Below are 14141 nucleotides of genomic sequence, written 5' to 3'. Positions count from 1 at the left end.
CAACCGATTTCTCATACACAAACAGCAGTTGACCGGCGTTGCCTGGTGAAACGTTGTTGTGATGCCTCGTGTAAAGAGGAGAAATGCGTACCATCACGACGGACTGTAGCCTATCGCGATTGCCGTTTATCGTATCGCGACATTACTGTTCGCGTTGGTCGAGATCCAATGACTGTAAGCAAAATATGGAATAGGTGGGTTCAGGAGGTAATACGGAACGCCGTGCTGGATCCCAACAGCCTCGTACCACTAGCAGTCGAGATGACAGGCATCTTATCCGCGTGGCTGTAACGGATCGTGCAGCCACGTCTCGATCCCTGAGTTAACAGATGGGGACGTTTGCAGGACAACAACCATCTGCACGAACAGTTCGACGACGTTTGCAGCCGCATGGACTATCAGCTCGGAGACCATGCCTGCGGTTACCCTTGACGCTGCATCACAGACACGAGCGCCTGCGATGTTGTACTCAACGACGAATCTGGGTGCACGAATGGCAAAATGTCATTTTTTTTTCGGATGAATCCAGGTTCTGTTTACAGCATAATGATGGTCATATCCGTGTTTGGCGACATCGCGGTGAACGCACATTGGAAGTGAGTATTCGTCATCGCCGCTACTGGCGTATCACCCGGCGTGATGGTATGGGGTGCCATTGGTTACACGTCTCGGTCACCTCTTGTTCGCATTGACGGCACTTTGAACAGTGGACGTTAGTCGCAGGTTCGAATCCTGCCTCGGGCATGGATGTGTGTGATGTCCTTAGGTTAGTTAGGTTTAAGTAGTTCTAAGTTCTATGGGACTGATGACCACAGATGTTAAGTCCCATAGTGCTCAGAGCCATTTGAACCATTTCATTATCTGTCATGTTATTCCAATAACTACAGACTTTCTCAATGAAAGAATGTAATTTTTAAGGGCCATCGATAGCTTGTGAAACGAGAAATGCAATGGGTTTTGGAACAACGTAAGTTATTAATAAACCAACGTTTCAGAATTTTCTCGCAATTGTGTTTGCACAAGATGTTAGTAAGGTGAGACAGTGTAAACTCCGCTGTGTTTCGGCAAAAGAAGCATTTTTTGTCATGACAACCAGAGAAATTGTAGGTTTTACTCAAAATTCGCCACTCATGACGCTTCTCTGAAAGTTACAAATGGTTAACAACCCAGGCGAAAATAAATCGCTGCATTTTCGGCGAATTCTTTTTAGATACTAACGAAAGCAGAGATGACAGTAGATCTTTTTGAATGGTCCCCATACAAGTGTAGGTGTGGAGCGGCCCCATTTAATATTTCCAAAAAAAAATTGAGTGTAGGCTTCAGTTTAGAACGACACTTTTCCCGCCAGCGCTAGGAAATTCCCCTATAGCGCTCTGAGCGACTCCACACCACTGCTGCTCTCCCCACCACCTATAGCGCTCTGAGCGACCCCACACCACTGCTGCTCTCCCCATATTTCCCCATCCGACTGTGCATCTAGCGGCCATGGCATTTTGCGTGCGCTATACATGATGACATTATAAAAATAGTGCAATCTGTCCAGAGTTAAACCACCCTGTTCTGGTCCATTTCCCATTGTCAAGCTGCGTCCCCATACCTTTGACACCTTGTTCAAGAAGAAAACAGCATTGGTTTCTTGCACAGCCTCAAACAGGTATGGGTCCTTTGTTACCCCACTGCTCTATGCCCCACGAATTCTGATGCTACATATGACGACCAGGGCGACCAGTCACCCTCTGAAATGCCACCAGCCAGTTCAATGGGCTGGCTACGAAGCAATCACCACCATGACTTCCACTCTGAAGATAACAGTGTCAAACTCATCGATAACAACCTCATAGCAGATGCATCCCACTTACTGCACCAATCACCTACTGCCTCACCCATGTCTATCGATTACTGTTACATACCGATTATGCATGTGTGTGTGTGTTGTGTATTGAACTGTGGACCTAGAAACAATGGAGAGGCTTTGTCCTGCTGTAGCCCTCAGTGGTTCACAACCCCACAACAGGCCACAGCAGTCCACCCACCCCACCACCACCCCACACGGAACCCAGAGTTATTGTGCTGTTCGGCCCCCAATGGATCACTCCCCCCCCCCCCTTCGGGAACGTCTCATACCAGACGAGTGTAACCACAAATGTTTGCATGTTAGAGTAATGATGGAATGATGGTGTACACATATGTGGAGACAGTGTTTGCGCAGCAATCGCCAACATAGTGTAACTGAGGCAGACTAAGGGGAACAAGCCCGCATTCGCCAAGGTAGATTGAAAACCGCCTTAAAAACCATCCACAGGCTGGTTGGCACACCGGATCTTGGATCTTGACACTAATCCGCTGGGCAGATTTCTGATGGGGCCCAACAAACCTTCCCAGTCGGGAAGCTGTGCGTTAGACCAAGCACCTAGCTGGGTAGGCGATTATGCAAGTACTCCACTAATCAGCCAGAAAATTATAACCACCGACCTACTATTGATATAAACCCATCCACGTGATAGCTTTGTCACCTGGCGAGGAATGACTGCTACTCACACACATGCATGCTGCATATAGTATCAGAGAGCGTGCTGTCTGGTGTAGAATGAGGAAGGCATGATCTATCTGAATTTCACCGTGGTCTGACTGTGATTGCATGGAGGCTCAGCATGAGCACTTCAGGTGTTCGAGGAGTGCTGTGGTAAGTGTCTTCAACACGTGGAGAAAGAAAGGTGAAACCACGTCCAGAAATCGTGGAGTTGGTTGGCCATCTCTCATTATAGATATCGGACATCCAAGTCTTGGCAAACTGCCAACACAGGACAGGGGGCGAACTACAGTGGAACTAACATCAGACTTTAATGCTGACCAGAGTACAAGTGTGGCTGAACACACAGTGCACCAAACACTCCTAACGACTAGCCTCCACAGCCAATGACCCATGCCAACATTCACAATGCAATATCGGCAACTACGACTGAAATGTCGACCGGAGTGGCCGAGCGGTTCTAGGCTCTGCAGTCTGGAAGCTGGCGACCGCTACGGTCGCAGGTTCGAATCCTGCCTCGGGCATGGATGTGTCTGATGTCCTTGGGTTAGTTGCGTTTAAGTAGTTTTAAGCTCTAGGGGACTGATGACCTCAGAAGTTAAGTCCCATAGTGCTCAGAGCCACTTGAACCACGACTGAAATGGGCACATGACCATCGGCACAGGACGTTGGTGCAGTGACAGGATATTGTTTGGTCTAATGAATCTCAATACTTTCTTAATCATGTCAATGGGAGGGCTCGGATCTGTCGTCTCCCAAGGAACAGCTCCTTGACACCTGTACTACAGGACGGAGACAAGCTTGTGGCGGCTCCTTTATGCTCTTGGGAACATTCACTGGGCATCCCTGGGTTCAAGTGTGCTCATGCAAGGCAACATGATGGCGAAGGAGTATCATAAACTGCTTGAAGACCACGTACATAACTTCATGATCATCCTGTTTCACAATGGCAGTGGCATTTTTCAGGAAGATAATGCGCGATGTCAAAAATGTGATGGAGCAGTTCGAGGAACACAACAGGGAGTTCCAATTGATGTGTTGGTCTGTGCCAGATCTGAACCCGATGGAACACACCTGGGACGTAATTGAACATGGCGTCAGAGCTCATCGCCCCTCTCCCCAGAATTTATGGGAATTAGGTGTGTGTGCAGATGTGGTGTCAACTCCCTCCAGAGACCTACCAAGGCCTCTTTGCTTCCATCCCATGATGTGTCGCTGCTGTTATCCATGCGAAAAATGGACATACCGGCTATTAGGTAGGAGATCATAATGTTCTAGCTGATCAGGATATATCCTCACAGTTCTCAGCAGAGAATGTATTCATAAATACCGTGCAGCACAGGCTTCTCTTCAATTGTTGCTTCATGCCACATTGTCGACTCCACCTCAGCCACCCTCCGAGCAGGGCCCACTCCTGCTGGTTTGTCCAGAGTCGCCACCTGTGCCCAATGATCCTGCTTCAACCACTTCCATCAGACTCCTTCTCACTTGACGCCTTACCATCTCTACATCACAACCAGACATCACATGCTGACAAACGGTCCAGTCCTGTCCTGCTTCGCAATTGGCCATGACATGGCTTATGATGTACATCTGTACATGATTCCCACAACCAACAACACTTACCAATCATCACTTCTCCTAGTGCCATGAACTATGGATGGGGGGGGGGGGGGGGCTCTGTTGGGACATCAGTGCTAGCAACACCGCATTCCCACAGTGGTGTGGAGTATCTGTGAGCAGTGTGAGGAAGACAGTTTAATGTGGTTGTGCTGTAGTGCTCCCTGTGTCAATGAAGGTGTTTCACACTATACTGAGTCAGGTATATTAATGGTACGTCTACCTATACCAGTTAGGGAAATCTACCACATACAAAAAGCCCAGCCAACACAACATTACAAGTTTACATGTCAACTCTCTACCCACATGATAATGAAATTGAAAGAATATATGAGAAAGAGGAAATTATTTAGAGAGTTAAAGGAGAGGAAAATTTAATTGTGATGTTGACTGGAATTAGACAGTAGAAAAAGGAAGAAAAGGAAAAATACTAGGAGAAAATGCACTAAGGAATTAAAGAGGGAGCTGCCTCGTAGAATTTTACACAGAGCATAATTTAATCGTTGCCAAAACTTGGTTTAAGAATCACAAAAGTAAGCTGTATCTGTGGTTGAGTACTGGAGATACTAGAAAGTTTCAAATTGATTACATTGTGGTAAGGCAGAGATTTCGAAACCTGGATTTAAACTGTAAAAAATGTGCATGGCAGATGTGAACTATACAACAATTTATTGGTTATTAACTGTGGATAAAAACTGGAGAAATTGTAAAAAAGGTAGTAGGTGAAACAAATGAAAAACTGAAAGAACCATAGATTATTGAGAATTCCAAAAGGAGCATTAGGCAGCAATTTACTGAAACAGGGGAAGGGATTACAGTAGAAGACTAATGGGTAGCATTGCTACATGAAACAGTGAAGGCAGCAGATGATCAAATATGTAAAAAAGACAAAGCCTAATAAAAATCCTTGGATGACACATGAGATATTGAATCCAACTAATGAAAGGATAAAATATAAAAATGCAGAAAATGAAGCAGGTGAAATGCAATAAAGACGTCTAACGAATGAGAATGGCAGAAAGTGCAAAATGGCTAATCAGGAATGTTGAAACGTCCCCTTTGGAAAATTATACAAGACTGTGCTTATAAACCTCTTACACTATTTGCTTTTCAAACAGCTGAGCAAAACTGAACGTACTCACACATTCACTAAAGTGACACACAATATTTTTAGCGCAACGCAATCTGACTATCAAAAATCCCTACAAAAGAATGGCTCTGACAAACATTAAACTATACCTTTCACAAATCACTTACCTCACAAAAATCTTCGTTACTCAAGCTACTGCAATACAGCGAGCGCCACTACTGCCAGCTAAATAAAAGATTCAAACTACTGAAGGCACTAACTACTGATAGTCTTAGCAAATGAAAGATTCTAATAGAGAACAAACAATGTATTTACCTCAATATTCATAATATATACAGCAGTTCATGACATTTTTCAAAACTCCGCCCTCTCTCTCCACATCCACCACTGCTGGCGGCTCACCTCCAACTGCGCAACGCTACGCGCTGTTCACATCCAGCTGCCCAACAATACAATGGCAGACAACAATGCAAACTATCCACAGACTGCACACAGCACAGCCAGTGATTTTCATACAGAGCGCTACGTGGCATTACCAATATAAAAATCCAAACAGCCTTCTTACAATGTCTGGAGGGCAAATTTAAGGCAGTAGAAGTACATACAGCTAGGGAAGAAATGGATACCGCCTACAGGAAGCTGAAAGAGATCTTTGGAGAAAAGAGAAGGAAGTGTATGGAACCCAAAGCTCAGAAGGCACGTCAGTAGTAAGCAAAGCAAGGAAAGCTGAAAGGCGGATGGAATACGAAGGAATTATCCGAGTGGACGGAAATCGGTAGGTGTGATAAACATGTGTAAACAAGAGATTACAATTTCGGAAAAATTGTATGATGTAGGACGTTGGTCGACCTTCGGCTCTTATGCAAGCAGTTATTTGGCTTTGCATTGATTTTAGAGCTTTGGATGTCCTCCTGGGCGATATCGTGTCAAATCTGTCCAATTATCTTGTTAGATTGTCAGAACCCTGAACTTGTTGAAGGACCCCACCCATAATGCTCCAAACTTTCTCAATTGTGGAGCCCATCTGACCAGCAAAGACGTGTCCGAAAACACTCCGGACAGGGGGGGGATACCAACTTCACTGCCGCCCACCATACAGCCCGACAACCAAAAGTGATAGTCTGGACTGTTATTTCTTTTCGTAGCAGGACCCCTTTGGTTGACAACGACGACACCCTTAGAGCACAACAGTCCGTCGACTAAATTCTACACTCCATTTTGTTGCCGCTAACGGCAAGCCATCCTGGGTTTACATTCCAGACGATAATGTCCACCCACACATGGCGAGAGTTTCTACTGTTTGTCTTCATGCTTTCCAAACCACAGCTTGGCCAGCAAGGTCGCCAGATCTCTCCCCAGTTGAGAAAGTTTGGAGCGTTATGGGCAGGGCCCTCCAACCAGCTCGGTATTATGACGATCTAGTGCGCCTGTTGAACAGAATCTGGTGCGATGACCCTCACGAGGACATCCAACAACTCTACCAATCAATGCTAAGTCAAATAACTGCTTGGATAAGAACCAGAAGTTGACCAACGTGTTATTCCCTTATCAGTTTGTCAAGCTCTTTCTCTTGAACAACTCATCCAATTCTTCTGAAATTGCAATCATTTGCTTGTCTGTACATGGACACCGCATCTAACGATTTCCGTCCCGTTGGGATAATTCCTTTGTGGTGCGTAGTTTTTTTTTCCTTCTTTATTAGAGTGTAACTCGTACAGAAACCAGACAACAGTTATAATAGTCGAAGAGCATGAAAGGGAAGAAGTAGTTGAGAAGGGAGTAAGACAGTGTTGTAGTCTTTTCCCCATGTGATTCCGTTTGTACGTTGAGCAAGCAGTAAAGGAAACCAAGGACAAATTTGAAAGCCAATTTAAATTCAGTGAGAAAAAATAAAAACTTCAAGGTTCTGTTGATGGTATTATAAGTAGAGAGGCTAAGAACTTGAAGGAGCAGTTAAAAGAAATGGACAGTCTTTTGAAAAGAGGTTGTATGATGAACATCAACAAAAGTAAAACAGAGGTAATGGAAACGCAGTCGAATTAAATCAGGCCAATAGAGAGAGAAATGAGACACTAAAAGTAGTAGATGAGTTTTGCTACGTATAAGGGCAGCAAAATAATACCTGATGGCCAAAGCAGGGAGGATATAATATGCAAAAGCAAGAAAAGCATTTATGAAAAAGAGGAAATAAGAAGTACTCAATCGAATTCAGAAAGAAAGGAAGAAATGTATCGCCGGCCGGAGTGGCCGTGCGGTTCTAGGCGCTACAGTCTGGAGCCGAGCGACCGCTACGGTCGCAGGTTCGAATCCTGCCTCGTGCATGGATGTGTGTGATGTCGTTAGGTTAGTTAGGTTTAATTAGTTCTAAGTTCTAGGCGACTGATGACCTCACAAGTTAAGTCGCATAGTGCTCAGAGCTATTTGAACCATTTTTAGAAATGTATCGCACAACCTGACTAAAGGAAAGTAATGGTTGATAGGACACAAAATCCTGAGGTATTAACAAATAGAACAAATAGTCAGTTTGATGAATGACGTAAGTGTGGCATGGAGGACGGGTAAAAATTGTAGAGGAACACCAAGGGGTGAATATAGTAAGCAGGTTCAAATCGATATAGGTTGCAGTAGTTGGAGATGAAGAGGCTTGTACAGGATAGACAAGCGTCGAAAGCTGTATCAAAGTAGTCTCCAGACAGTTTCATCATATCCCATAGTTTCTATCTTAGGAAGCACCTAGCGACGTTTGTGACCAGTATTTAGTAACTTTGTAACTTTGTGGTAAGATCTTATGGGACCAGACTGCTTAGGTCATCGGTCCCTAAGCTTACACACTGCTTAATCTAACTTAAACTAACTTACGCTATGGACAAAACACACTCCTGCCCGAGGGAGGACTCGAACCTCCGACGGATTGAGCCACGCGGACCGTGATGAAGCGCCCTAAACCACGCGGCTATCCCTCGCGGTCAGTATTTAGTGTTCGGTCGTTACACTCGACTGAGTCTCTGGAGGTATTTGTACATGAAGGACAGTGGTCAGTGGGCCACCTCTCCAAGGGCACCTAATGGTACACTCGCCATGGCGAGGGAGAGATTTGGCAGCGGTGAATGGGCTGTCGGTCGAGTGGCTGTCCTTTGCTCCTGGCCGCGCGCGCCTTGTAAACGGCAAAGATGTATATGTCGGTTGTCAATTTACCTATGAATAATAAATAATTATCTCAGCTCTCGCGTTTCATTATAGCCTAGATGGATTTGAATGATTATACAGTCCTCTTCAATTAAGGGTCCTCCGGTACATTTACATTTTCGTCTGCGGACGCTAACATTTTGGTCCTCCGGGCCGGATTATGATGGATTCGTGACGTGCAACGACAGCCATCCATCGGCGGAACGGCAGCGACGAGTGTCGATGGAGCAACAAGGAGACGCAGCCTGCAGCGTCGAGACGACGCATGTGAAAGCTAAGTACCTGGTCTGGCTATCCTGCTTCCTGTAATTCCCACTCATTATAACTGCTGCTTCTGCTGTTGCCTGCAACCGCTAGCTTTCCACGATGGACGTAGTATTAAGAAACAAACTCGTAACCACTCGCATGGTGGCGAAAGCAAGTCTCACACGGTTGTTAAAGTTTGTAAACGAATTCGATGTAACAGGTAAATCAGAAACTTTGGACATTACTGTCAGGCTAGAACAGTTGCCAAAGATCGCGGAGAAATATGAAGACGCGCAGTCACAGCTCGAATTGTTTGAAGATATAGAGAGTCGTGCTGACGACAAAGAAACTTTCGAAAACATGGTCTTCCAGGTTTCGAAACAAATGAGAGCGATTCAGATGAATCACACAAAAGCAGTTGACAAGGTTTTGTCAGATGCTGCGTCTGCCTTGAGTGTATCAAAAAGCAGCATCAAGTTGCCCACCATAAGACGGCCGTCATTTAACGGTAATGCAACGCAAGTCCGCCATTTTCACGACACATTTGTGAGTCTCGTCGTAAAAAATGACGAACTAAAGGACATTGGTAAGTACCATCATTTACTGAGTTCATTAACAGGTGAAGCACACAATGTAATTGCCCATCTCCCCGTAACTAATACTAACTTTAAGGTAGCCTTTAATTTGGTCTGGAATAAGATACAATAATCCTCAGCTAACTGCATCAGCACACTTAAAAAGAAACTGCTAACGCTACCGGCAATAACAAAGCCATGTTCAAGTGAACTTCGTGCGCTACTAAACGAAGCTTTAAGCAATGTGCTTGCGCTGATGGCATTACAGCTAGGCTTCTCTTTGCAAGATTTAATTACATCACAGCTCCTTATAGAAAGGGTTGAACATTCTATAGGAACCGAGTCTGAAGCCAGTCTGAGTTCGAGTAGCTTTCCAACATTTAAAGATACTTGTGCCTTTCTCGAGAATAAATGTAAATCTTTAGAAATAGCCAAGACTATAGCGCCACAAAATCACGGCACAACTGTTAATTAACATCAGAATGCGACCAACACCAAGCAGTTTGGGCATTCGATACACACATACGTTGCTACAGGTACTGCATATGTGATGTGTGCTACCGTCCTCACACACTGCACTAGTGCAGAACATTCAAACAAGCCACTTGTGAGTGCAATGCTGTTGTGATGCGCTACAACTTGTGCTACAGCTGTCTGAAGAATGGTCACAGGGCTTCTCAATGCAACTCCATTACGTGTGATACGTGTGGTAAACGACACCATACGTTATTAAATGCAGAATCTCAACGAACGCAAGATGCACCAAGGAAAGAGTGTACAGGTGACATGCAACACGAACACAATGGCAAACATCACCGAGTTATTGTTCACTGAAGATCAATCCAGGTAAATGAGTACTCCTTGCGACAGCGAGAATAAGGTTGCAAGAGGCCAATGGAAAATGGTGGACTTGTTCTCTATTAGATTCTGGGTCGCAGTCATGCTTCATATCGGAAACATGTGCACAGCGCCTCAGACTTCAAAGGTGGCACAGCAGAATACCGAACAACAGCGATAAACTTAACATCAGGATTGATGGTCACAAAATAGATGAAGTTAAGGAATTCTGCTACCTAGGCAGCAAAATAATCCATGACGGACGGAGCAAGCAGGACATCAAAAGCAGACTAACACTGGCAAAAAGGGCATTCCTGGCCAAGAGAAATCTACTAGTATCAAACATAGCCCTTGATGGGAGGAAAAAATTTATGAGAATGTACGTTTGGAGCACAGCATTGTATGAATGTAAAACATGGACTGTTGGAAAACCAGAGCAGAAGAGAATCGAAGAATTTGAGATATGGTACTGCAGACGAATGTTGAAAATTAGGTGGACTGATAAGGTATAAGGAATGAGAAGATTCTGCGCAGATTCGGAGAGAAAAGGAATATGTGGAAAACACTGACAAGGAGAAGGAACAGGATGATAAAACATCTACTAAGACATCAAGGAATAACTTCCATGGTACTAGAGGGAGCTGTAGAGGGCAAAAACTGTAGGGGAAGACGGAGATTGGAATACATCCAGCAAGTAATTGAGAACATAGGTTGCAGGTGCTACTCTGAAATGAAGAGTTTGGCACAGGAGAGAAATTCGTGGCGGGCCGCATCAAACCAGCCCCAAGACTGCCGACTAAAAATAAATAAACAGTATATACACTCCTGGAAATTGAAATAAGAACACCGTGAATTCATTGTCCCAGGAAGGGGAAACTTTATTGACACATTCCTGGGGTCAGATACATCACATGATCACACTGACAGAACCACAGGCACATAGACACAGGCAACAGAGCATGCACAATGTCGGCACTAGTACAGTGTATATCCACCTTTCGCAGCAATGCAGGCTGCTATTCTCCCATGGAGACGATCGTAGAGATGCTGGATGTAGTCCTGTGGAACGGCTTGCCATGCCATTTCCACCTGGCGCCTCAGTTGGACCAGCGTTCGTGCTGGACGTGCAGACCGCGTGAGACGACGCTTCATCCAGTCCCAAACATGGTCAATGGGGGCAGATCCGGAGATCTTGCTGGCCAGGGTAGTTGACTTACACCTTCTAGAGCACGTTGGGTGGCACGGGATACATGCGGACGTGCATTGTCCTGTTGGAACAGCAAGTTCCCTTGCCGGTCTAGGAATGGTAGAACGATGGGTTCGATGACGGTTTGGATGTACCGTGCACTATTCAGTGTCCCCTCGACGATCACCAGTGGTGTACGGCCAGTGTATGAGATCGCTCCCCACACCATGATGCCGGGTGTTGGCCCTGTGTGCCTCGGTCGTATGCAGTCCTGATTGTGGCGCTCACCTGCACGGCGCCAAACACGCATACGACCATCATTGGCACCAAGGCAGAAGCGACTCTCATCGCTGAAGACGACACGTCTCCATTCGTCCCTCCATTCACGCCTGTCGCGACACCACTGGAGGCGGGCTGCACGATGTTGGGGCGTGAGCGGAAGACGGCCTAACGGTGTGCGGGACCGTAGCCCAGCTTCATGGAGACGGTTGCGAATGGTCGTCGCCGATACACCAGGAGCAACAGTGTCCCTAATTTGCTGGGAAGTGGCGGTGCGGTCCCCTACGGCACTGCGTAGGATCCTACGGTCTTGGCGTGCATCCGTGCGTCGCTGCGGTCCGGTCCCAGGTCGACGGGCACGTGCACCTTCCGCCGACCACTGGCGACAACATCGATGTACTGTGGAGACCTCACGCCCCACGTGTTGAGCAATTCGGCGGTACGTCCACCCGGCCTCCCGCATGCCGACTATACGCTCTCGCTCAAAGTCCGTCAACTGCACATACGGTTCACGTCCACGCTGTCGCAGCATGCTACCAGTGTTAAAGACTGCGATGGAGCTCCGTATGCCACGGCAAACTAGCTGACACTGACGGCGGCGGTGCACAAATGCTGCGCAGCTAGCGCCATTCGACGGCCAACACCGCGGTTCCTGGTGTGTCCGCTGTGCCGTGCGTGTGATCATTGCTTGTACAGCCCTCTCGCAGTGTCCGGAGCAAGTATGGTGGGTCTGACACACCGGTGTCAATGTGTTCTTTTTTCCATTTCCAGGAGTGTATAAAACAGCGAGTCAATCAGAGCACAAGTAGCGTTTACAGAGGCTGTGACTGTACACGATTTTTGAAATAAAGATTCCGTAGCTAAAGTATGATTAAGGAAAACGTTAATGGCTGTTGATACATAAGAATGTCTTAAAATTTCATTTACAGTGACACAGTAATAACATGTCTAATACCAGGTGTAGAAGTATGAAACCGGAATTTGGTTGCAATAATTACATGTCTGTTGTTTGAAACTGATGCACAATATTTTTTCAAAATAATCTCCATTGCTATTTATACATTTCTCCCAACTCTCCGGCAGGCTATGAATGCCACGCCAAAAAGAAAAAACAGTTCTTCTTTTGAAGCGAACCAGTCAGCGAACCATTTTCGTACATCTTCATACAAATTGAAGCGTTGTTCAGCGAGAGCATGTTCCAGTGATGCAGGGAGACGATAATCGGAATGAGAGAAATCTGGAGAATAAGCTGCATGCCCTAGTGTTTCCCAACTGGACGCAGGATCGTTTCCCTGACCCGTTTTGCTGTGTGTGATGGGGCGTTATCATGGATTAATATGACTTTGTGTTGCCTTTTTACATATTACGGTCGTTTTTCACATAATGCTCGATTCAAATCAATCATTTGCTTTTGGCAGCGATCAGTGTTAACGGTTTCATCAGGTTTTAGCAGCTCATAATAGATGGTACCCTTCTTATCCCACCGAACACAGAGTATTGTCTTCTTTCCAAAGCGATTTGGTCTTGCAGTAGTTGTCTATGGTTTGCCTGGATTCACCCACGATTTACGACGCTTGCGATTCTCAAAATATATCCATTTGTCATCACCTGTCACTATTCGATGGGGAAACGACTTTCTTTTGTATCTGGCGAGCAACATTTCACAAGTGGTCTTTCAATTTGTTTGCCGTCTTTCATTCAGTTCATGCGGAACCAATGTTCCCACTTTCCGCACTTTTCCCGCAGCTTTCAACTGATAAGAAACGGCTTTCTGCGTCACGTTCAATTCTTCCGCGGGTTCCTGTTGAGTTTAAGTATCATCTTCATCCAATAAGGCCGGCAATTCGTTGTCTTCGAACTTTTTCGGTGGCTTTCCGCGCTCGCCATTTCTCACGTTAAAATCGCCACTTTTGAATTTTTTGAACCACTCGAAACACTATATTTTCCCAAGAGCATGTTCGCCGAAAGCTTCGACAAGTACTCGATGCGACTCTGCAGTAGTTTTCTTCAAATGATAACAAAAAAACAATGCTGTCCGCAGGTCGTAGTTCTAGGTACAAAACTCGGCATGTTTACAGCTTTGAAACAGATACCGATGATGGAACTCGGGGTTACTGTGTGTTGACATTCGTCGTCAGCCGTTACAGGTAGCAGATAGCGCTGCAGACACGGTCTCACGGGCCCTAGCACCAACTATAGGGAAATTCCGGTTTCATACTTCTATACCTGGTACATAAGGAATACATACTTCCAAGAGCGCAAACAACAGTTTACGAGAGCTACGACTGTTGACCAATCATCGCGTTTGTGTTTGTTTATTCTTATGATGAACGAAGTATAGTAGCAATGCGAATAGATCCCGAGTAAAAACGGGAACGACGGTAACTTCAATCATAAAAGGCGAATGGAGGGGAACTATAACACTTCCTTTGCAAAATAAAAACACGCGCCCAGCCCATAAACAGTGGCAGAAACCTGTCCCTGAGAAACAGCAAGCACAGCACAGCCCTTCCGAAAGGAATGTGCCTGTGAATCATATAATTGTGACATCAGTGCCGCCGCCCACTCTGCAGCAGCATTGGACACCACCAC

Source organism: Schistocerca cancellata, chromosome 1, assembly GCF_023864275.1.
Source record: "Schistocerca cancellata isolate TAMUIC-IGC-003103 chromosome 1, iqSchCanc2.1, whole genome shotgun sequence".
In the NCBI taxonomy this organism is placed as follows: Eukaryota; Metazoa; Arthropoda; class Insecta; order Orthoptera; family Acrididae; genus Schistocerca; species Schistocerca cancellata.
This window is presented reverse-complemented; position numbering follows the sequence as displayed.